Below are 24,466 nucleotides of genomic sequence, written 5' to 3' on the forward strand. Positions count from 1 at the left end.
ATAAGAAAGAGAAGAAACAAGCTGTGGTTATGCAAAGTCAGCCTCAACCAAATCAATTACCACAGATAGGAAATTTAGGAAGAGGCAGAGGAGGAAATTTCCAACAGTCTTCAGGAATATGTCATAATTGTGGACAGCTAAGCCACTTTGCTTGTGAATGTGACAGAAAAGAGGAGATTTCAGAGGAGTATAGATAGATGCTGAGGTTGGAGAGGACTTTTCTGTTGTTTACAGGAAAGGTCAAGGAGTTAGATTTATGTTGAAGGAATTGTAAGGTAGAATAGTGAAGGTTCAGGAAGTAGAGAGATAAGTGAATGCTCAGATAATTAAATTGTTAGACCTTCTAGGTCTGATGGTTCAGGAAGCACATGGTTTAGCCCATGTGCAAGGGGGAAGTTAGGAGAAAGATTATAAAAGTATGGTTTTTGGGTACTGTATTTGCTTGAGCAGATTGATTATGTCATAGGCAGGTGTACAATTTGTCTAAAAACAATGTTTGGACGCCAATAGGTCCTATGTGTGAGTTAGTTGTGGATTTTGTTGATATGATAAGACCGGTAGGAGGTAAAAGATATATGCTAGTTGTTGTGGATAGATTTTCAAGATGGCTTGAAGCCTGTCCAACTAAGCTGAAAGATGCTCAGTCTGCTGCCAAGTTTTTAAGTTTTTGTGCTGTGAGGTCATAAGGTGGGGGACTCCCAGACTGCATATCTTCAGATAATGGGAAAGAGTTTGTGAATAAAACAGTAAGACTAATTTTGAAAAATTGGGAATTAAACAACGTCTAGGCGCTGTCTATCATCTGCAAATCCAAGGTGTTTGTGAAAAAATGCATGATGTGTTCGAAAATGTATTGTTAAAATCTGCCAACACATAGGTCTGAATTGGATGAAGGTGTTTCTGTTGGTGTTAATGGTGTTTTGATTAAAGCCACTTAAAGGTCAAAGTTTTAAATTTAACTGGAGATGACTGTTATACTTTGATCCCTGATGCTGCTGACAATATGACTAGTGTCATAGACGCATTGAAACTCATAAGGAATTAATTTGGTCCATCAGAAGGAGCAGGATGGTCTGCAAATGCTTGGATGCAATAAGAATTAGGACCAGTAGGAGCTATAGTGTTTCAGATTCTGATGCTACTGAGTGGTAATGACCTGAGTGCAGATGAGGAGGTCATAGAGATTGGACAAGAGCGGGTAGACTATTATTACCACTATTATTTTGAATAAGGAGTGAATGGATAAAAGGGGGGAAATGGAAAATGGAATATGTTAATCATGTATATGTTAATCATGTAGTGGAATAATGTGAAAGTATGATACAAATATGAATATATGTTTGATGTTTTTGTATGTGCAAAGATACTGGTTGTTGATTTGTCTTCCTAGGACAATATTTGAGAAACCAATGTGAGGGTGGCTGATTGTCCAGAGATCCTTCCAGCCTAATGAACTTGAACAACCAAACTTAGGAAAATGGAGGATGGAAATGGACTGCGGACCCTGAATGAGGACATCATGATGAGGGGTTTCGATTGAAAAATCATTGAAGGGTTATTACAGTAGAAGCTGATGCTGCTAAAAAGCAACAGTTTGATATATACGTATGTTTTATGTATGTTTTTATAGTATTAGATTTCTTTATTACAATGTAACTTGTATTATTGGTAACTATAATGTACTTTGTACTCTATAGTAGATATTTTTAGTAAAACATATTACTTTGGATTAGTATTGGAGTTTTCTGGAACTGTATAAGATGCATATATTGGGACCTCAGGTGTTTTCTTTCTTTATCGATCCTTAGGGAAAGTGGTGTTAGGTAGGGAAAGGTCCATTGGAAGGTGCGATGGGTCGACCAGCCTGACTTTGGATAATTTTTGATTTTATTTCTGAGGTTTTAAATGTATGCATTTATATATCATCCTATACAGTTTTCATAACTCTTTTATTTTTGATTGGTTTGGAGTACTATATGTGGTTGCCTGGGGCAGAGGGACCGTGAGAGAGTTTTCCTGTCTAGATTGTTTGATGGATAATAAAGAAAGATAGCTGCCAGATGGGTTTTTCGCTCTCACACTCCACAAATAAAAATGTTACTATATTGCTAAGGTTAAGCATGGACAGAAGTGATTCTTATGAGGCTAATTAACATCATACTTGTATCATTTTTCTTGTTTTCGAGATTGTTGTCTCGAAGGGGGGAATCTGAAGTGTCTTAAATATCTAGGACAGAGATATTATACTGCTCTTTAAGTTGTATACTGCACACATCTGGAAAGAATTTGTATCTGATAAGAGGAGTCCCCTTTCAGTTGAATGTTTGCCCAGAGGTGTTGTTGGCAAGATGGGTGTTGACTTGCCAGGGAATGCCTAAATCTAAGATAAGGATCTCCCACAGTGGAAGGTAAACAAGGGGACCCCTGTGGCCAGAGAGATACCCAAGGACAGAAAACAGATGTCCTCAAGTGTCCTGTGACATTATATATAAATAGCACTCTCAATGTATGTTCGAGAGAGATCGTTATTGACTTCTTGACTCTCCTGGGCAGACGTGTTCAGTGATTCTGCAACTTCTTAATAAATAATTTTGTTTAAAAGCAAGTCAGTCTCAACGGCGAATTTCTTCATCATCAAACATATCATCAACAACGGAAATCCACATCACATGCACAAACATGATCCTGTAAACATGCACTGATTGAGAGATGTCAGAGTGAGAAGGCTGCACACAGCGAGCATCAATCTGCTGGGTGATTTTCTTAAGATATCCTGCAAGCTAACAGGCACAAACAGAAAACCCTTCTGGAGGTTATTAATGAAGACTAAGAACTAAACTGTGTGTCTGAGGGGAGCACTGCAGTGAAACACAAACACTCCTGTCAATCACATCCAGGGAGCTTCCTGTCCTGAAGGAGCGTGATCCCGGCGAGCGAGCTGATTGGATCTCAGGTTTTAACTGTGTCACTGCAACCAGCAGCAGCAGCATCCAAATGTCTGGTGGGCAGCAGTGACGTGACATCATTCAGTCACTTGTGCTTTACTTGATCTTTTACACCAGCGGAGCCAGCAAATGCCCAAACTGTTTTTGTCACTAAGAGTTATTCAACACAGAAAGAACCTCAAAGTCTATAGTTTAGATTAGACGTTGGTTGGTGTTTCCCTGTCCCATGACAAATCTTTGTTTGTAGTTTTATCATTTAATTGAGGCCGCATTGCAATCAGCCAGATCCAAACATTTGATCCAAACAAGCACAAATATATAATTAGTTTATGGCAGGGAAGGAAACTGGATCTCAGGACGCTCCTTTAATAAAAAAAATTAACAGTGCTTTCAAAAATAAGGGAACTAAAATAAACAAATGAGCTCCAAGATCAAGGCGCTAAGGATGAATTTATTTCCATCATTAAAATAAAAAAAGGCCAGTGAGGAAAGTGGAAAAAAATCCCAATTTCCGTTACAGAATCTTCAATGGAGAATATTGACACAGGAAATAAGATGTGAGACATCAGCAGGTAGAAACTCAAACTGTAGAAGTTGATGCTAATCCATACAAGACCTGGTTTGCATATAATATGACATCTAGGTTGAAGGTGGACATACTGAAGTGTGTTGCTTTGTATTTAGGAGCTGTTGACTCAAATCTCAACACAGGTCAAAGTTCAACATTTCAATCACGGATGTGGATACATTTTATGCAGCGTCATCTCCCCTTTGTACAACAAGCTAACATGCTCTGTTAAGTCAGAAAAGCGAGTGTCAGTTCCTCATAGAGCCACCTCTTTCCTCGTCTTTATATGTGAGCAACACAAAGGAAATTAGAAATGGGGCGTCGGGGTAAAAATGCGTTGCTTCACGTAGCGTCACTTGCGGGCAGTTAGGACACTCCAATAGGAAGCAATAGATTCAGGATGAATCTATTGCGTCGTATACTGTTAAGACAGGCTGTAAAATGGATTTATTCATTTGAATGTAAGCCTGAGACATAACTTGGGTTGTATGAAAGCTGTTTAACATGACACGATGACACAGATAACATTACGTTGCATCTGTTCTAAATAATATCTGCAGGGATGTACACTGCGCTTCTTGCTCGGTCACGCTCTCTTTTTTTCTCTTCTTAGCTTCATCCGTCTCCGTCCACTTAGCTCCAGTCATTACATCAAACCGTACAGAGACGGGCTAACTGGATAGTACCTTAACTTCTTCCTGCCAAACTTACATCATGCTTTAACAGGGGACCTGGGTGATCTGCAGACACGGGAGAGACACTGTTCACAATGATGAAAGTAGTTGTAATATTAGATCGACTTTGAAACTCCTCATCTAAGGTGGAAACATATCGTTGATTAAAGTTTACCAGTAAAACAGGGAACCATAGACAACAGGACTATGTTGAGTTGACCTTCTCCTCTTTGCTTTCTGCAGCTATAGATGATGAATGATGACTTTACTCAGCATGATGCATAGTAATGCTTAAACTTTGTCTTCATCTTTAAAGATTTGAGGTGTGATTGCATTTTATGTTTGACAATAAGTTCATTTCGTTGCATCAACATTACCATGCAGTGGTTTGTTTTTCTGCTGTGGAGACTCAGCGGTGACTGTGTTGTATTCTTTGTGTGTGCAGGCGACTGAACCATGAAGCTAACTCAAGTGTTACTTGTCAAAACAACAATCAACCACCTCTACACACTCTTTCCTGTGAAGAGACCAGTTGTCTGTCCAGGAAACTTCTAGGAAATGGTCTTTATATAGCACACATGTTGTAATTGCTCAGTGTGTTGATTGCCCATAAAAGGATGATTGGGATGCTATAAAAGAAATAAACAGATCCTCGATTCACAAGCCATACGTCTGTGTCTGATTGTTCAAGAGCATTTACTCACCCCCAAACTGACCTCAACACATTAACTCTCAACTCAACTTGTGTATGTTTGTGTACCGGGCCATGATTGCGCTCTCAACAGGGAGGACTTGACGATAAATAAGCAGTCATCATAGAGCACATGTGGACCCGGAGTCAAGGCTGAAGTGCTGGAAACAAGACTCAGGTTTACATCAAAAAGCTAATGATTGCACTCGAGCGCTCCCTAATGACCGACCCTGACTGGATCAAAGAGCGAGGAGGAGGAGGAGGAGGAGGCATGACGCGGGGAAGATGGAGCCAGCCTCATTCTGCGCTTACAAAGCTTCTTACTGTGTGTTTGAAATGTACAGCACAGCTCATGAAAACTATAAATAGGTCTCTCTGGATATCAAACTTGTCTATTAAATCCTGTGTTGGCTGGGAGATCCGTGCTAATGCTGTTTGCTAATGACAGGATAAAGGCAGGGGCTGATCGGGGCTCCGAGGTGGATTCAGACTGAGAGATTCATGATTCACATTAAAACGACCCTGGGGGAGACGAGTGCACAACAAAAGACAGGCGCTGTAATATTGGATGCAGATTAACAGCTTCAAAGACGCAGACCCAGCACACTTATGATGACCTCCTATACCAGTGAAGATCTTTACATTTTATCCTGCAGGTTCAACCGTCCAGCTCTGAAACAGCTCACATAACTTTTAAAGTCAATAGCAGAATATATTGAGAAGTCATCCCTCCACAAAACATTAAAGCTCCTGTGAGGAGATACTATCAGCTAAGGAAATGGACTGAAATGAATAGTAAATGAACTTGAGCTTGTATAGCACTTTTCTAGCCTTATACTCAAAGTGCTACACATTCACACACTGATGATAAAGGTTGCTTGATGTGAAGTGGCCATCATAAGTAACTTATCACATTCATACACACTGACGAAGCTGACAAAGCAGCATGGGCAACTTGGGGTCTTCGGACATGTAGCTGCTGGAGCTGGGGATCGAACCCCCTACCTTTCGGTTGAGAAACAACCTCTTTATGACCTACAAAGAATACTGATTATTTCTATAAAGATTTTCTTATTTCCTTAGAACAGGTAGCTGTCACTAAAGTGTCCATGAAATGAAACATTTTTTAATCCAGCGTTCCTGTTAAATGTTCATTTATCTGCCAAACATATTTCAGTAAAGAATTATCTGAGTCATTTTACATCAAAATAACTCTACTTTCTCTTCTAGTAAAACATTTCAAACATCTTAGGACTCATCCTACACTCAGGGGGCGTTTACTCATTTTCAACCAATCCAATCAAATCCATCCCAACGTTATGTCCCGCCTTCCATCGTTTGATTGGTTCTTCCCCCATTTCAGTTGAAAATAGTTCACAACACAACAGATAGATACTGTCCAAGTTCCTTTTCATGGGGACAATAAACATGCAAAGTTTATCTCCATCACTTTCAGTGAAATGTTCTTTTTGTGGTATTTTAATGACAAATTATTTGTATTGAACGTGAGGTTCAGTTACCTTTCCTGGTAGAAGTCTCTTAAAATGAAACAGCTTTTATATTTAAAGTATTTTACGCATCCTATACACCATACCTCAAAGGCAGAGTCAGTAACCTTTTCCTGAAAAAAATGTATATAGACTTATATAGAGAAATATAGACTATAAAGTAAGTTTTATTATACTTTAAGTGATAGAAATATAATCTTTGGTGATGTCACTGAAGGGGGAGATTAACAGAATATTTTCAATCATGAAATCCTCATTAGTACCATTTTTATTCAGGAAATTGTTATTACCGGTAATTAATCCCATAAATCTGAATGTTGACTCGTGTATGTGCGTGCAGGACATCTACAGGTAATCTGATGTGTGATGTTTCTGCTGTTTTCACTTTTCCTTTCAATCTGTGTGAGATGCAGAAGTGGAGACTCGCTGCACGGCTCGTTGTGAATTCTAAAATTCAGGTGCAGTGGGGTTTTTTTTACGGATGAGTCTCTGTGAAATTCTTCAAACTAAAGTCACAGAAACTTCAGAAGTTTTCGTCTCGGCTGCTCTCCTGCAGGTGCTGCTCCAGTTTTGTATTCTGTTCTGTGTTTTGTGGCTCAGGCTAAGTTACTTTAATTTTATCTGAATTGAGCATTGACCCTGAAAATTATAAACACTGAATTAATAGGCTGTAAAATAATCGGAAATAAACCTGAATGAGCATTAAATGCGTTTGTTCCTTTATTTAAAGATCTTTTATAAATGTATTTTTATTTGATGTTTTTAACTTAAAGGAGCGATATGTAACTATGATACCTAGTGTTTAAAATGGGTACTGCAGTCCAAAATCAAAACATTGTAGAGAGCTGTCTCCCCCCGCCCCCTCCTCTCTAGAGTCGATGCTCACGCAAGTTATCATGTTTCATACATTGAAACTTCAGTGTTTATCCAGCTCTGCATGGGTCTGTAAACCTTTCTGTGTTCTAACCTCTCTCCATTTTTCAAAAGCATCTCCAATATTGATCCTAGTTTGAGCACGTTTCTGCTCGTGGAGCTTATTAGAAACATGCAGAGGCTTTTTAGGTTGGGTACAATCACTTCTATCTGAACCAGTTCTCTTGCTCACTTCCATCACTGCAACACCTGTTGACCTGATAACTGCTCTCATATCTGGCAAACCGAGGGGCGTCCAAAACGGCTGTGTTCGCCTTAAAAGCGCCTACCTTCTCTAGTCCAAACAAATCCAGAGCATTCAGGACCAGAATCTAAAGTTAGAAGGAGGACATACTGGCTGCTGCATTGTTGTCAGAGAAGCCAGCACTTCAACATAGCATGTTTCCTTAATGTCTGATCATATAGTAAGCTCACTTTATCATTTCATTCACTACACATCTTACTGATTGGACCTTTAACATGTTGTTCTCCCTGTTTTTGGTCTTTAAATTTACTAGTACTTTATGCCATTATTATTTTCTTTCCACTGTTTTTTCTTAACATATACAGTAGTTCATGTTTTCATTCTTTGAGATGACAATAGGTTGGGTTTGTTATTGATATATCATTACAACTTGATATATATTATGCTCATAATAAACATTTTTGTTTCAAGAACATTATCTATTGGCTATTTGCATGTGCATTGTTCCTTTTCTTTCTCTTTTATTTTGAAAAGCACAAACAAAATGTATATTCTGTTGATTGTAGTGGCTCTGTAAAAGGATGATTTACTAAAAAATAACAACTTTTACACAAACCCTGCTACAAATAAATACATGAACAATTGAGAGGCCTACTTACAGAGCTGTGTTTTATTGCTCTTTGGTCTCACAGTGTAATCCTGCCGGGTCTCTGCGTTAATGATGACGCTGCTGTCAAAGTTTCAGGCCCTTGATGTGTCAGCTGAGATGAGCAGAACAATCCATCAGCTTCTCTTCCCGGGGAGTTGGAGCGTGTTTGGCGCACATCTGAGCAGCGGAGTTTGGGTTGACAACTGGTGGATTCGGTTGTCAGCATCCGGTGGGCGCTGCTATCCAATCCTGGGGTCGGGTCTCGTCCTCAGTGCCGGCCCCTGCAGAGACAGAGGAGGTCATCCCTCTGGAAGAATGCTGCTTCTCTTTGCAAAAACAAAGACTGGGATTGTCAGAGCTGATGGCGAGGGGACGGGGCAGAGGGGCAGCCATGGCCGGAGGACTTGGGACAATAGAATAAATCACATGAAAAATGTCACAGCCACACGAATGGAATTCTTACTGCGGGATGAAGCCCGATTGGAGAAATTAATAGAGTTGTGCATAACGTGGGAGTTGTTTATCTGATGCACAAACAGCCACAGTCACATGGTCCACTAGTCAAACAGTAAGGACGTTTCTATTCAGTTAGCTTTCATTTCCTGACAGGCATATGAAAAGAGCGCTTTCTGAATAGACTCCTATGCTTGAAAAGTGTAATAAAGGGAGAGGGTAAAAATATGCCTTCAGTCTACAGAGCTGCACAGATGGAGAGGAGGCAGCACGCCTTCAATCTGTAATTAAGGAGGACGGTTACAGTTTGGCGTGTGACAAAAAGTGTAGAGGCTCTAAATGAAGCTGTTATGAGCGGCTGGTACTGGTGATCGACCTTTTAAGATTTTGGAACTAAAATCCCACCTTCCTCATAGAGTCTTAGAAATGTTTGTTTGTTAACCAGCATGGAAGCATCCTTCATTATGGATGTTGAACATTAACACACCAATCTTTGCAGAAAATCCTAAGTGCATTACTGTATATGTAAGTCACATAACACTGAGTAGGGAAAACCATTTGGCCAGTGTTCAGCCCGTTGTTTGCAAACTGTTGCAGAGTGGAGTATGTGTGTATTCAATTCTGGCAGTAAATTATAAGATGGGGCTAACTGGCTCTGCGTAAGCCGTTAAGATGTTTACACAGGCTCTCTTCTCCCAGTATGGAGAGTAGACCTTCCCCGGCAGCCCTGCAGCGTTCTGTCCCTGGAGGGGGACAGCGAGCAATCAGAAGAAAGTGGCCATGTCGGGAGAAAGCAGCTAAAACGAACTCTTTCAGACAGAGGCTGAAATTGCTTCAAATCATGCAAAGCTGCTCTATAGATTTCACAGACCGACAACATGAAAGATGAAAATGAAGATAATATGTGTTTAAAGGAAGAATATGCAACTTTTTGATCCAGTAGATGTCGCCCTGGAGCACCAGCATGAAACCAGAACAACTCGAGCTGCATTGTTGTGTTAGCATGCTAATGCTAGCAATCGTTATTATGCTCGTATCTTCACACTGCATGTAAATTTACCTGAAATGACCGTGATCTTAAACTGCTTACGTGACATTCAAATAAGCAGTGAGTACAGTATGTTCTTCTTCTTTTCTCTAGTCCCTCTATTAAATAACTTTTATACACGAGGGGGTCGATGAGTCGGCCGGCCATCCCGTCCATGTAAACACGCTGTAGATACGGCTCAGAAAACATCACAGACAACGGGACAGTCATGACTCAGAGTTATTTTCAGAGGATATATTTGATTTCTGCTGTATTCATGTGTAAAATGTTGCATATTCAGCCTTTAAGGTTCATCGGATAAATGTAATCTCTAAGATGTGTTTTTGCTAACATGTTGCCTGCATGCTAGTACTAGCCGTTATGAGAACTTTCCTTTTGCTGCTTTTTGCAGCTTTCTTGCCCCAAAGTGAGCGTCAAATCTTGCAAGGCAATTGTTAAAAGTTCAAAAGTGCTCAACAATTTTAACCAAAAAAACTAGTTATGCTTTTAGAATGGCCAAGAAAAATAGATTGTTTTTGGACAGATCTTGTGTCTTTTGTACTTAACATCCACAAGCATCCATGACCAGTCACAGTAATACACAGTATTCAGCAGACCTCTGCATGCTAAACTTTCCCCTTTTTTATAAATGAGACTGTAGCTCAAGTTTAATCGAATTATCGTCTTACAAAAGCGGTCAGGCCAGCAGAATATCTACCTCTGTGTCCTCTGTTTACTCATCTATCTCTGCTTCTTTACAATCACGATTTCCCTTTCAGTAAGCAACGTGATGTGTTTCATTATCTCAGCATCGTTTCACATCCGTCAGCTTCAACGTTTCTCTGTAGTCTGTTTGGTTATGTATGTACCTGATCACCAGTGTGGCTTTTCACTGTCTGACTCTGGAAATAATCTGTGTGTTCATGCACAGGCTGCCATTATTAGGCTGCAGAATAAGAATGTGGATATAAACATCCTTTCAAGACCAGCAGCATTAGTGGCATTTAGATCTGCAGTGTGTTGAAATAAAGTGTGCACGTAAACAGATTCATTGTGAGAGAATAACCGATCACAGCTCAACACCTCCTCTCCAACTGGTGTCTTTATATGCAGCAGAAATGCAACACCTTCAATCGACCGCAGAGGAATCATTTCTAAACCCCTCGTCATGGTGCTGCCGTGTCCTCACATAACACATGATAATAAATAGCAAGAGGTTTGAACAAAAAGACACACTTGAGAGAGAAGATCCAGAAGTTTGATCCCAATATAAAGTATTTTGCACTTTACTATTAATACACCCACTTTTGAAGGATGTAACAAAATAAACGACTCTGTCTGCATCAGTAATGTAGCATTCAGTGTTTGACAGATGGGACATTAACGAGATGATGATGCACTCTCAAAGGTGTCACATCCTGAAGAAGAAGAAGAAGAAGTGGAGGTGTGCTATTAAAATGCAAATCATTAAAAGTCAGATTCAATTAAATGCTTCTTATTCATGGATGTGGAAATATGAACGTGTAGGTGATGAATAACTGTGAGGTGTCAGTCGTGTATTCTCCAGGCTGATAGTTTTATTTTGAAAAGTCGACTTGGTGATAATTATTGGCTTTTCACTGTGACGTCTCTATCTCTGCTGATGTCTCATTTTATATGGACTTTGTACGTTCACATCGGTTGACTCAAAATCAACGACAAAACAACATGTGATCTCTCCTAACTCGTCAAAAACAGACGATGGTCTGAAGCCCTAAGATTAAAATGTCAACTAGAATACAAACCCCTGACTGTGGAGAGCACAGATTAAAGGAGATCTATTAAACTCACTTTCACCATTAATGATTTCAGTCTGGGACACCTATTGAATAGTGTGACTTTGATAATGATTGTGACTTATAGTTTGGCTCTGCTTGCTCCTGCAATACACATACACACAGACACACACACACACACACACAGACACACACACACACACACACACACACACACACACACACACACACACACACACACACATACACTTTGATCTATCATCGGCAGTCATCCCATGTGTCTCTGATATCAAATATGAGAATACTAAAGCTAAAGTATGTGATATTTGGTGTTACAGGTTTACAAAAAGTAACCCATTTGAAAGACTTTCTCCTTTTGAAACAAACAGATGAGTGAGAAAACGTTTAATCGTTTGATTTGTGGCTAAATGAAGTCACAGCTTTGTACAGTGAAGATGTTAACAAGTACAGACGGTGTGAAGTCATCTAACATTTCAGTGAAAGTGTTAATGAGCACAGATCACACGGAGCCAATACAGCGTTTCACAGCTCAAGCCGGAAAAATGTTCCCACTCATAGCACTGTTTACTTTTGTTACGAGGATTATTATTATTACATATAATACCTATTTTCAAACGCCATCTTTTATCACGGACGCTCACATCAACATGTGAATTGCTTCTGGCTGTCCCAAGGTCGAGATTGAAGCTCAGGGGCGACCAAGACTTTTCAGGAGCAGCACCAAAGCTCTGAACGCTTTGCCTCTACATGTTTGTCTGTCCGAATCGAACCTTCAAACACATTATAATATGTTATAATATAATGATAATATATTTAACATATTATACATGAATATGTTCTATATAAATACATTTGGATTAAACTGGATTGAATATTGGCTCGGCTGAAATAAAAAACATCTCCACGCTAATATATGGTAAATGGACTTGAGCTTGTATATCACTTTTCTAGACTTCTGACTACTTAAAGCGCTTTTACACCGCATATCACACCTACACATTCACACACTGATGGTAGAGGCTCCTGAGTAAAGAGACCATCAGAAGTAACTAGTCCATTCATACACATTCATACACCGCAGTTCGGGGTTGAGCGTTTTGCCCAAGGACACATCGAACATGTAGCTGCAGGAGCTGGGGATCGAACCCTCGACCTTCCTCGACCTAGCCTGAGTCTGAAGTCTCGTTTTATCCTATAAAGAAAATGTTGCCTGCCACAGTATATTTGTGCAATTCAAACATTATGAAGGAGGTGTTTTTTTTGGTTATTTACCCAATACTAGGACTTGTGTTTGTGTTGCCATGGTTTCAAAACAGATATCACTGGTTTGATTTTCACTGTATTGTATTCTGAAAATCTCATATTGTGTCAACCCTAGAAGATTGTACCATTCTATATCATATTATCTTTTCATTGTTACATCACTCTTGAAGTACAGTTTCATTCATTTTATGTTCCAGTGATTTAAACAGTCAATTGAATGACATTTGCATTTATATGGATCTGATTTGAGAAGCTCTGAGCCGCCTTGTTGTGCTGCAGGTTAAAATCACGAGACCAGATCAAATTGAGCTCATTGACATTTACAATAAACAGGTGAGCTGTAAAAAGCACTTCATACTGAAGTGCCCTGATCGTCTTCATGCATGAGGAATCCAATCTAATAATAATAAAATCTAATTTTCTCAATCTCAAAATCTCACACTCTCATTATTGAAGCTATTTCACAGTGAAATCTTTTTATTTATTTATTTGTTTTGCATTTTCTATACGTTGCTCGCAGGTCAGATATGTATAAGAGAGATATTTCTTTACATTACCACATTTAATTAATTCAAATGTTTTAGCTTCTTGTCAAATTTAAATCACATGATTTAAACTTTAATAGCATGCAGAACGGATAGTCAATCATTTTGCCCTCTTAAAGGTCACACATTATGTAAAATCCACTTCTCAATGTTTTTCTAACACTAATATGTGTCCTCTCTGTCTTTAGCCTGCTCCACTTTTCAGAAAATGTGTGCTCAAACAGGCTGTTTGGAGATTTTCCCTTCATGACATCACAAAGGGCAGTAGCCCCTCCCCCAGGCGGGGGACACTCCCACAGCTAGGTGTTTGTTCTGCCCTCTGAGTCTGCCTTCTCACCGTAAACAATAGGACATGGGACGAGAAAGCCTGAGGGCACGGTCACACTGGCCATCCGTACCGTGCCCAAGCACGCTTCAACGCTAAAGTCCAATTCGTTTGACCAGTGTGACCGCTCCGTATCGTGCTCAGGCACGGTACACTTCCTTGGCTTTGGCAAACTTTGGAGAGGTGTGCTTTGGCACGGTACACTTCATGCACGCGGGTAAACAACGCTGACAGCCTTCATTATGGAGAAATCTGGAGTTTCATGTCTGTATCTGACTAACATGACTTAATATAAGACACAAAGTAGCTGTCATGCTCTGTGTTGTTCTCCGATGTGCAGGCGTCCGCGCGGACTCGCGCTCTGACTTTTTTTTTTAATTTATTGCTGTGTCTGATTAAAATGGCTTAAAATAAGATGTAAAGTCATTAACGTAGCTGTCATGCTCTGTGTTGTTCTCTGATGTGCAGACGCGGACTCGACTGTGCGTCTCTTTTTTTCTCTCTCTCTTTCTCTCTCTCTCGTCTGTTTGTTTGTAAACTGAGCATGCTTCATAATAACATAAAGCGTGCATGTGTTGTATTATGACGTTATGTACAAGAGGTAATCGTGCTTAGGCACGGATAGTCCTGTGTAGTGTGACCGCGGGCCGCGGCGGCCAGCGTGGGAATGGCGCTGCGGGGGGGCAATCGTGCTTGGGTACAGCACGGTACGGATGGCCAGTGTGACCGCGCCCTGAGCCACCCAAGCCCTTCCAGAGAGGGGGCGTGGTCAGACACAGCTCATTTACATTTAAAGGTACAGACACAGAAACAGCCTGTTCTGATCAGGGCTGAAATAGAGGGGTTTATAGGCATGATCAAATACAGGATCAGAGTGGATTTAGAACAAGAAACTTCACACACATGTTTTAAGGAGCTCTGAGACTTATTTAAACTGGTTGAAGAGGAGGAGAATATGTGACCTTTAATCATCTCTCGTACTCTTTGCAGCAGTAATCATTCACTGTCTTTGACTATGAGCTCCCTTTAATCTAATTACTGTGTGAGCTCGGAGTTGGAAAAATAATTTAATCAAGCTGTTCCCTCGCTTAATATTCCCATTTTCTCTCTGTTTTGCATACTGCGTTTGTTGGCAGAGTAAATAATAATTATGTGCTTGTTTCCCTGCAGGCAATCAGCATTCATCAAAATTCACGTCTTATCCAAATATCAGTTCACAGAAATATGACCATAATGAAAGTAATAATTATGTTAAGATGCTTACATGGCCGTGTTGTAATAGAAGCAGCCGGAGGCAAATGACAATCAGTTTCATCAGAAATCACTGTGTGCACACTTAAACTGAGCACGAGTGTAATGTTCTGCTGGGCATGTAATGAGCTTAATCCAATTATTCTGGTGATCAAAGACAGAAACAACTATTCTGCGTAGCTTGTCACGCTTAATGGAGACGCTTCTCATTTTGCCTCAAACTCCCTTCACAATTTTCTTGTTCATATTTAAGAGAAATGTGGTAAAAAGACAGACTTAATCCTCTTAAACTTGTCCACCGTTTGTCACGGTGAGGCTGCACATTTAAATAGGTTTTATTTTGGTAAAATGTAAAGGACCAACACAAAAATTGTGCTTTTCTTTTGAAGAGGGAGAAACATTTAACGTCATTCAAATGATTCACACGATCATAAATATGAAAAGCTTCGACTGCTTTGTGGTGGAAACCCCAAACTCAAGATGCAAACACATGTTTTGAAAATGGGTACTCGTGCATCCAACAGATTTCTGCTTCATGCTCTTGTTAGTTCGGCAAACAGTAAAAGCTCAAATCAGCCTGCTTCAATTCCAGAGGGGAGATTCATGTTGAGCGTTAAGAGTTTTTAGTGTCACAAAGCTGGTTTTCTTTTTACCCGGCTTGATCACCTTGGTCCCTTAAGCCCACTACACAAATAAACTGCTACACTTTTTTAGATCAACTTCACCTCACAGCAGTGTTGGAGAAGCTCTCACAACTCAAACTATTCAGGAATGTCTCCGGAGACTTCAGTCATGGTGACAGTTGCTTTGTCAATATGGTGAAATTGTAAATTCACTTGAGCTTGTAAAGTGCCTTTCTAGTCCTCAAAGTACTACACCCCAGGTCACACCTACCTATTCACACCACAAGTTGCAGAAACTTAGGGGAAATACTTCTGTTAAGTATAGATTTATGTGCAGACTTTAAAGCAATCAGAAACAATGAAACATATATATCTATGTATGCATACTTTGTGCTTGTTGCATTTGAATAAATTAGCATTCAATCACATCTGGCTGATTGAAAGTATAGTGCACTCCCCGCAGAGGCAAACTCTATTATCCGACCCACATTTAAATATACGCACAACAATCTCAGATACATATACAATCAGCAACAATCTACATTAACATTGACTCAATTATAGTATACACACAGCGTGAACTATATGCAGCCACATACATAAGCACCTGCATAAAGAATTTTAGTACAAACTACGTCAGACCGCCTGATGCGCTGATAGACTCTATATTTGACATTTGAACGACTCATTACAGCTGGAATGAGATCTTTCTTACCCAGGTTCGAATGAATGTTCAAACTTCTAATAAAAAATGACAACACCCTGGGCAGAGCAAAAATTTGTAAAATGTTGGACCATTTAAATGTCCCACCATGACGTATAAGATACTGTGTGTGTCTGTCCTGCTGTTCTTTAAATCTTATCACATTGTTACACTTGAATACCTTTTAAGATCCCTGATGCTAACGATAGTCAGCTTAAATGATCTCATACAACAGGGCTAACATCTTGACTGAAACGCACAGTATGTACATTCTGCCACCAGGGGGATCTCAATCAAAACAAAAAGATGACGTCGAGGCTGGCGGGGAATCAAGGGAGTCATCTAAAATGTTGGCTGCGTCCTATTTACCTGCTTTTATTGCGACACGACAATTCACTCCCATTCATTGTGTGTCTTTCAGGCATTGCACACAAAAACCTCTCCTAAATAGCAATAATAAAACTGTTCCTGCAGGTATTCCAGTGTTCTGGCATGAAAGCTGATACATTGTGAGCACGTTGCTCTGTAGGATGAGAGTGCTGCTTTACTGCGTATTGATCTGCTCATGCAGCATTCCCTCCTTCTTCTTCTTCTTCTGAGGGACCTGTCTCTGATCTGAACCAGCTTTCAAGTGGGCAAAAAAAAACAACCTCAAACAATCTGACTCAAAGGCACTTTTCTGTACTGTTCATCAAGCGCAGAGCCGAGCATGCACATCTAAAAAAAAAAAAAGGCCGGCCTGCTGAGCTGGTTCAAAGCCTAATGATTTTTCTCTTCTTGATTTTCCATCTGAGCTGCTCTTAATTCAGCCGAGATATGTTCGATATAGATTACACACTCAGGGGCTGATGCAGAATCTAATTGTTTGTGCAGGATTTCAAATGCTGCAGGAAATAGCCCTCTATGAATTTTCAGGCAGATCTAAATCCTACAGGAAACTGTTTCATCAGAACCATTTGTTAATGTTAAGACCAATAAATAAGGAACATATTTCACAATTAAACCGTTAAGAGTTAAACACATATTTCTATAAAGATCATATGATCCACCGAGGGTGCAGCCATGGAGCCAATGAATGCAGCCTGTTAGCGGTTCTCTCTCTGTCTGCTTTGTTTGGCTAGTTTGGGTGTTAGATTTGGTTTGCCTTTATCCATGCTGGTTAAACACTACTCTTAATATTAATCGTTTCTGATGCTTTGCAAAAACCAGCGTACAACATCAGTGACAGGACAGCCTAAAGCTTCCACTTCCTTCCTGAGAAACTTTATTACTTAATTTACCTTTAGAAGAAGAAGAAGATATCCTTTATTAATCCCACGAGGGGAAATTACTTTCACACTCTTATTGAGACATGCTACACACACATGAAAACAGGACGATTGCACATGCAGTAATGGAGAGATGTCAGAGTGAGGGGGCTGCACATGAAAGGTTGGAATTTGGTGTCTTGCTCAAGGGCCCCTCGACAGTTGTCAGGAAGTGAACTGGCACCTCTCCAGCTACCAGACCAATTCCAGACTGGAACCGGCGACCCTCTGGTTCCCCTCTGGACCCAAGTCCCTTCACAGCAACTTCCTGATACTTCCTTGAAGCGGGCGGCCCTGTTTGATGACTCGTTAGCCGGCTCAGGCTCGGCTTAAGCATCTAGATTTCTGAGAAGGACGACAGCAGCGTACTGTTGCAGTTGCGGAGCACCTGTGCATACCAAGCAGGTCATACAGCAGCTGAAACAGGCTTACTGCTGAAGCTATTTAAAGCATGAAAGGGTATTGGGCTTGATTTGAATTGAGCTTTACAGGATACTGAAATCACTTTATGATGATGCAGATTTATAAAAATGAAAAGTATTGACTGGAGGATGAGCAAACAACTTTCCAGAGATCTACTTTTGAATGAACCATTTCTGAACTTCAGCCTAACAGCAACATCTCAACACCGACAGGTGAATGAATATTTTAACTTGTACATCAATAACCTGATTTTGTTTAATTCATGCACTTTGCACTTCCTGCTGGCTGTCACAGATTTGCACCTGTGCATTGATTTGGTATGAAATCGGGTCAGGTGTAAGATTTTCTTTTGGTCCTCACATGAGCGTGTGCTCCTCTGGCTTCATGACTCTCACCATCAGTCTGAACAGATTCTGCTAAATTGTCCCTCTTTGACTCTGCTCCTTGAAACCTGGGACACCCTGCAGCAGGAACTGAAGCTGTCTAACCCAAATCCCTTCAGGGAATTCAAAGTGTTTTAGAAAAGAGAGAACCTGCTCGGTGCTTTAAAATCTTACAGCCACGTCAGTACTTTACGTTTTCATGTCTCGTTCTTTGTACTTAGTCAGCGTATTGCTTGAACTGTTTGTCAGTATGGCTCTGTTGTTCTGCTCCTGAACAGATTTATTTTGAGAAGTTGATAATAAAAGTACAAAATAAATGTAATAAGAAAACAAAAACAGGTTGACCAATGGAAGGTGTCTGTTGTGACTATCAGGACCAACAAAGGGTTAACACAAACCAAAGAAAGAGTTAATACAGGTTCTCCTGCTGCTGTTTAGGTTTGAATCAACATTATGCAAAACTAAATTTAGAAAACTTCAAAAAGCATAAAATGTACCTGCGGCCAGATTAAAGCTGCTATCTGTGTTTTCATACTATCTTTGTTGTGTTAGAGATTCACTGTGTGTGTGTGTATAAGGCTGAAGTATCACTATCTCTATGGTTGGTTGATTTTATTCAGTTAATTCATGTCTTGCTCATATATCCATCCACTGATGATAATTTGTTAAATTTGTATTTCTTTTTTCCCTGTTTATGAGTTTTAAAGGCAGAGTTGGTCATTTCCACAGTTTGAAGATTCTGGTTGAAATTGTCTTTAGGTCCTGACAGAAATTAATAACTCATGTGCTCTGAAAAAGGAACAAAGAAAAATATGTAGCAGTTGTAAGCCTGTAAATACTTTGATCAATAGACTTAGTCTTCTTTTTGCATGCCAAAGACATAAGTGTGTCTTTTGCATGAAAACCAAAAACGCATGCAAATAGTGTTCAATGCTTCTGTAATGACAGTTTTTGGCCAATTAGACAAGAGTTCACGATGTGACTAAGTGTGTGAGACAAATATCTTTAACAAATCTGCATTCACTTTGTACACTGGATACTCAAGTCAACATGAAAACTTCTCTGTGATTCAGCTCCACAGACAGCAGGAGGCTGGGCAAACTCATCTCTATTGTACCTCGTCTTGTTCAACATGCACTCTGCAGAGCATCTCTAAACGGTCAGAAAGCACGTCCTGTCTATCCATACTGCACATTTCAAAACTGAGAAAATGTTCAGACCTTGACTGTAGACTGGAGCGGCTCAGCATCCACGTCCCTGCACGTCGTTCTCTCCTCCTCTGCTGCTTCCTTTTGCCTCCGAGCTCCAACGATCTCATCAACACAGCTTTAAAAACACACCTGAAGGTGCTGCTGCTGTGTGCACATGATCACTGCGCCACGGACTGAATGAACAAGGTTTACAGGTGTAGCTGCATGTCCCGAGAATGCACTCCAGAGCTGTGGCTGTGCTCCGGTGCTCCCAGACTGAGATGTGAGAGAAGAAGAGAGGACAGCTTATTTCACACTTAAACCCTCCCTCTCTCTCTCTCTCTCTCTCTCCTCCCTACTCTCCTCCTCCTCCCACTGCTCCTCGTCTTTCTCTGTCACTCGGCTACTCGTCTTATTCTTCTCGCTGCCTCTATGTTGGCATAGAAAATCCTCTTCTTCCTTTTTCTTGCGTTTTCTATTGATGCAATTTATTGTCTTATTTGTGCAGGAGAAATGGAGGAAGAGTCTGCGTCTGTGTGAGTGTGAGTGTATTTCTGTTGGACTGAAGGAGTCTCTGCTTTGAGGGAAACACCCTCCCCACCACCACCACCACCTCTCCTCCTCCTCCTCCTCCTCCTCCTCCTCTGTGAAACTCACAGCTCCTGGCATCTACCAGAGAGGGCTCGACAGAATGTGAATCTAAATGAAAGAAAACTTAAATGACTGCAACAGGATGAGAAGGATAGACATGGAGAGGCTTCATGATTTTCTCCGACAAAATGATCCTGAAAAGCATCTGAAAAAATGTCCCACTCTTCATGAAAGCAGCGCAGTGAAAAGCCTCTGATTTAAATCGCCCCAGAACGTGGGACGCAATTACATTTTTTGACATTGACATATCGCCCCCGAGGAACCATTAAGTGCGACTTTTTCTTCTCTTTGAAAGGTGTGACATTTAGCAGGAGTGCTGAGCTGCAGAGGCTAACCCACCAAACTTCAGCCTAACCTTTTCTAAATGATGGTCTGTGGCCACGCTTCATGTTGCACGGCTGTAATTGGAAAACAATAGTGAAATGCCTCACAGGAAGAGTTAAAAACCAACAGTGCTGTGTATACAGTACTCTGTGATGAGCTTTACTGATAAATGGAAACAGAACTCTGTTTGGTACTGCTTTGTGCACTTCAGCCAAGAAGTGATGGAGTGAAATAACTAAGTAAAGCCATTCATCACATTTTGACTTATTTCTCTTTTTGCTCCTTTTAAACCACACTCAAAGAAAAAGGTACACTCACCAGCTGCACAACATATTCTCAACCTTGTCTATGAAAACCTGAGGTGTTACCTGAGGTTCTTATTCTACTTTGATAACACCTTTTAATTGCTTCATTTCCATAATCTGGCAAACGAAAAGGTTGATATGTCCTGAGATTTTGTCATTTAGCACATTACCATATATTAAACACAGAGGTCATTATCTACTGATATGACATCACTTTACAAACATGTACGGGCAAAGTTTTCATTTAATTACTGTGTTTTTCTTACTTTTTCACATGACTTAAGGTGACGTGTATCAATAATAAACCAGTGACAGATACAAGTGTGTCACATGTCCATCACATGCACAAAGTAAATACAGGTAGATGTAATCTGATGATAAGACTACCCAGTGGCTCCATCAGCTGCTCCCGACCAGTCGCATGAATTTCTGAGATGTTTGATATTTTGGACGTACACACTCGCACAGAGCAGAGAGCAGAGCCACGAGCTGATTCCACGACTTTGGGACTTTCACAAACTGACAGACAGCGTCCGAAATCACCATGACAACAGCAGGCATGCCTGTTTAAGGTGTCTTCCACCCCTCCTATCATGGAAAAAAAGGTTGGTAGGAAATATGTGCCAACCTCCAGCTGACAGAGAAAATGTGTTTGAATTAGCTTCTAGTTGGCTTGTGTTTATTAGTGATGCTGAGTGTGTGTGTGTGTGTGTGTGTGTGTGTGTGTGTGTGTGTGAGATTTGTGAAATACACAAATCTGATTTCATCCTCCGTCTATGGAAGTTGTTTTTTTTGACAGTTGCGAATGCTGCGTCTTGTTTAAACTCGTACAGTTTGAGCTCTCAGGTCGTGCCCGACAATCGGGTCGTGCAGTGTGAGCGTGTGTAAATCGTGAGCTTTGGTCGCGCGTCGTAAATGTGTGAGCTGATGATGTGGATTCCCGTTGTTGATATGTTTGATGATGAAGAAATTCGCCGTTGAGACTGACTTGCTTTCAAACAAAAGTGTTTATTAACAAGATACAGAATCACTGAACACGTCTGCTCAGGATAGACAAGAAGCCAATATCGATCTCTCCCGAACATACACTAAGAATGCTATTTATACACAATGTCACAGGACACATGAGGACATCTGTTTGTTTTTTAGGACAACCCCTCTTTTCCAACAGCAGGGGCCTCTGCAATTATATGTATGTCATAAACTTAAAGGCCAACACAGGTCACAGGTACAATCTCCTGTCTAGATGTCCCCAGGAAACCCTCTTGACATAAGGGTCCATTTGTTCACATTCCACTGCGGGGGATCCTAGCTTTGATCTAAGCATTTCCTGACACTCATAACTCATCCTGCGAACCACACCTCTAAACAAACTTTCCACTGAAGGAAACCCCTTTAACAGATGTGTGCAGTATACACTTATAGATCACTATAATATCTCTGTCCTAGATATTTAAGACACTTCACTGACGTTCCACCACGACTTTTCTTTACAGTCGTACAGCGCACACTCAGCTTTAGTGAAGCAGTTCGAACACATCATGTTGAATCTCAAACTCACGTCAACGGCTGTTTTAATTTTTGATCTGTATTCCAGCGACTTTTAAAATCCCCTAAATGACATAGTGAAAGGACCTTTTCAGTACATGTTGATTTTAGATGGAAGCATGTTGTCTTCATTAAAATATAAAATGTTAATCTTACACAGTCAAATAAAGGGAGTCTTATGTAATGATCCATTCATTATGAATCTTAATGAACATTTCACAAAAGGCTGTGGGATTGTGTCTAACAATATAAAACATGTACATTTGAGTGCAGGTGGTTTTGATTCATAGCGGTGAAGTATTTCTGGTTGTGTATGTCTGCACAGTTTGCCTTGGAAGAGGAACAAGTAGGTCAGAGCGCCGGGGGACCCTGACAGCATTCTGACAGACTTCCAGATCTCCTGGAAGTTGGTCTCCAGAGGGGTGAAGGCAATATTTAGGGCAAAGCCTCACACAGTAATCTGCTTCCTACAGCGAGTGCATAAGAGAACCAAGAACATGAAATATAAGTCTGCTTTTATTGATTTATGTTTGACAAAAAAAATGGAGATAAATTCTGTAAATATAGGAAAAGAAGAGCAGCTGGATAACGACTCACGCACAGATGGATCGATGATTCAGGAAGTCGTCTGATCCGCAATATTGTTTCTGTTTGGCTGACAGATGAATTCAAGTACAGTTGAGTTATTGCATTTCTAAAATAAGTCCCTCGTGGGCATGCATCATACCTCGGCACTGCTGCTGTTACCAGACAACAGACGGCACAAGTGTGGCAATGGAGGGAAAAGAGGCAGAGAGGCAGGGAGAGAAAACAAGGCAGAGGAAGTAGGGAAGATAAAAAAAAAACGGGGGCTCGGTAAGGCTGAATGGTCGGGTGTTTTGTCTCTGTGTGTCTCAATGGGCAGCCTACAATGTGTGTTAATTCATCCTTCACAAAAAGCCTTGAAGCGATCCGTTCCCAAACCAGAAAACAAATCACTTCCTCAGCTCACTTGGTATTCTGGCTCTGACTCTCCGGTCTTTGTGTCGGGAAATCAACGCTGGAATAACAAACAGGTTCAAGTTAAAGGTGTGGTTCACTTACACGGAGGTTTGAATGTCTTTTATCCACTTTTAAGATATCCTCGGAGGTCAACCCCTCAATCTGTTAGGTTAAAGGCCTGAGGCATATTTCCTGCTTTTGTTGATTTGTGAGTATGTGACTTTTGAAATTAGATCGCATTTTTTGTTTCTATTAGCCTGGCTGTGCACGGCTAATGTCAGCATAAAAAAACAATAGAAGTTACAGCATATCACCTTTCATGTTGTCTGTGAAACCTATAGAGCATCTCTGCATGATTTGCAGCGCAATAAACCTCCATATTTATCTCATACTGGCGTCAGTAAAAATAACCTAATTTCAGCCTCTCCCTGGTTCTCCACTGTCTTCTGATCGGTCGGCTCCCTGGAAGCCGCCCGGGGGAGCAGAACGCTGCAGCGCTGCCAGAGAAGGGCTGCTCTCCAGTGATAGGAGCAGAGAATCTCTGTGAGGTTTCAAGAACTAACGTAGAGGCTTGAAGCCGTCCCGTGAAATTCTTCTTTTCATGAGTGAACTATTGCAGGATTTTCACAACAAGCCGTTTAGCGTCCTCTGCAGACTCATCCTGAGATTACTCCAACATACGTTTACCTCTTGAGCTGAAACTTTTCCCACGTTTAGTCCGAGCATCCAGCATGGTAACACTATATGTGAGTTTCCTGCTGCTCTTACATTACAGCCCCTTTTCAGCTTATTGTTTCAGTTTTCCAGTGTGAACCCATTGAACACTACTCACTCAGCAGCATGCATTACCAAGAAAAAAAGGGTATAGGTGTAATACATTTGTAAATAAGTGGCTCAGCCCCTTTGAAAACACAGTTCATACAATGTGGACAGTTCTTTGGTCGGCATTAAGAAGCCCAGCGAGCCCAGGAAGTCACCAAATTGGAAATGATGACTCCAACTGACTTCCTGCTAATCAAGAAGCAGTTTTTTATACTCAAACAAGGAGGATGTTTTAGTTTGAAGTCCTTTCTTTCATTTTTGAGATTTTGGTTATTGGATAGGACAGCTGAAGAGAGACAGGAAATGTCAGGAGGGGTGTGGGGGGTGACATGCAGCAATTGTCAGAGGTCGGTTTCAAACCCACGGCCACTGTGATGAAGACTATAGCCTCTGT

General features: G+C 40.7%; 1 protein-coding gene across 2 annotated transcripts in view; it reads right to left on the reverse strand.

Annotated features, from left to right (window-relative positions):
- Window positions 1-19,731, reverse strand: part of b3gat1b (beta-1,3-glucuronyltransferase 1 (glucuronosyltransferase P) b) — a 35,490-nt gene extending 15,759 nt beyond the window's left edge. The window contains exons 1-2 of one of the 2 annotated variants that reach the window (XM_061055946.1): window positions 19,472-19,731; window positions 8,163-8,433 (exon numbers count right to left, since the gene is read on the reverse strand). The gene's annotated coding sequence lies outside the window, so the exon portion shown is untranslated. The remainder of the gene's footprint in view (window positions 1-8,162; window positions 8,434-19,471) is intronic. The other variant, XM_061055947.1, reaches the window with a different exon arrangement.
- Between the last annotated feature and the right edge of the window lie 4,735 nt (window positions 19,732-24,466).

The sequence above is a fragment of the Labrus mixtus genome, chromosome 14, assembly GCF_963584025.1.
Source record: "Labrus mixtus chromosome 14, fLabMix1.1, whole genome shotgun sequence".
NCBI lineage: Eukaryota > Metazoa > Chordata > Actinopteri > Labriformes > Labridae > Labrus > Labrus mixtus.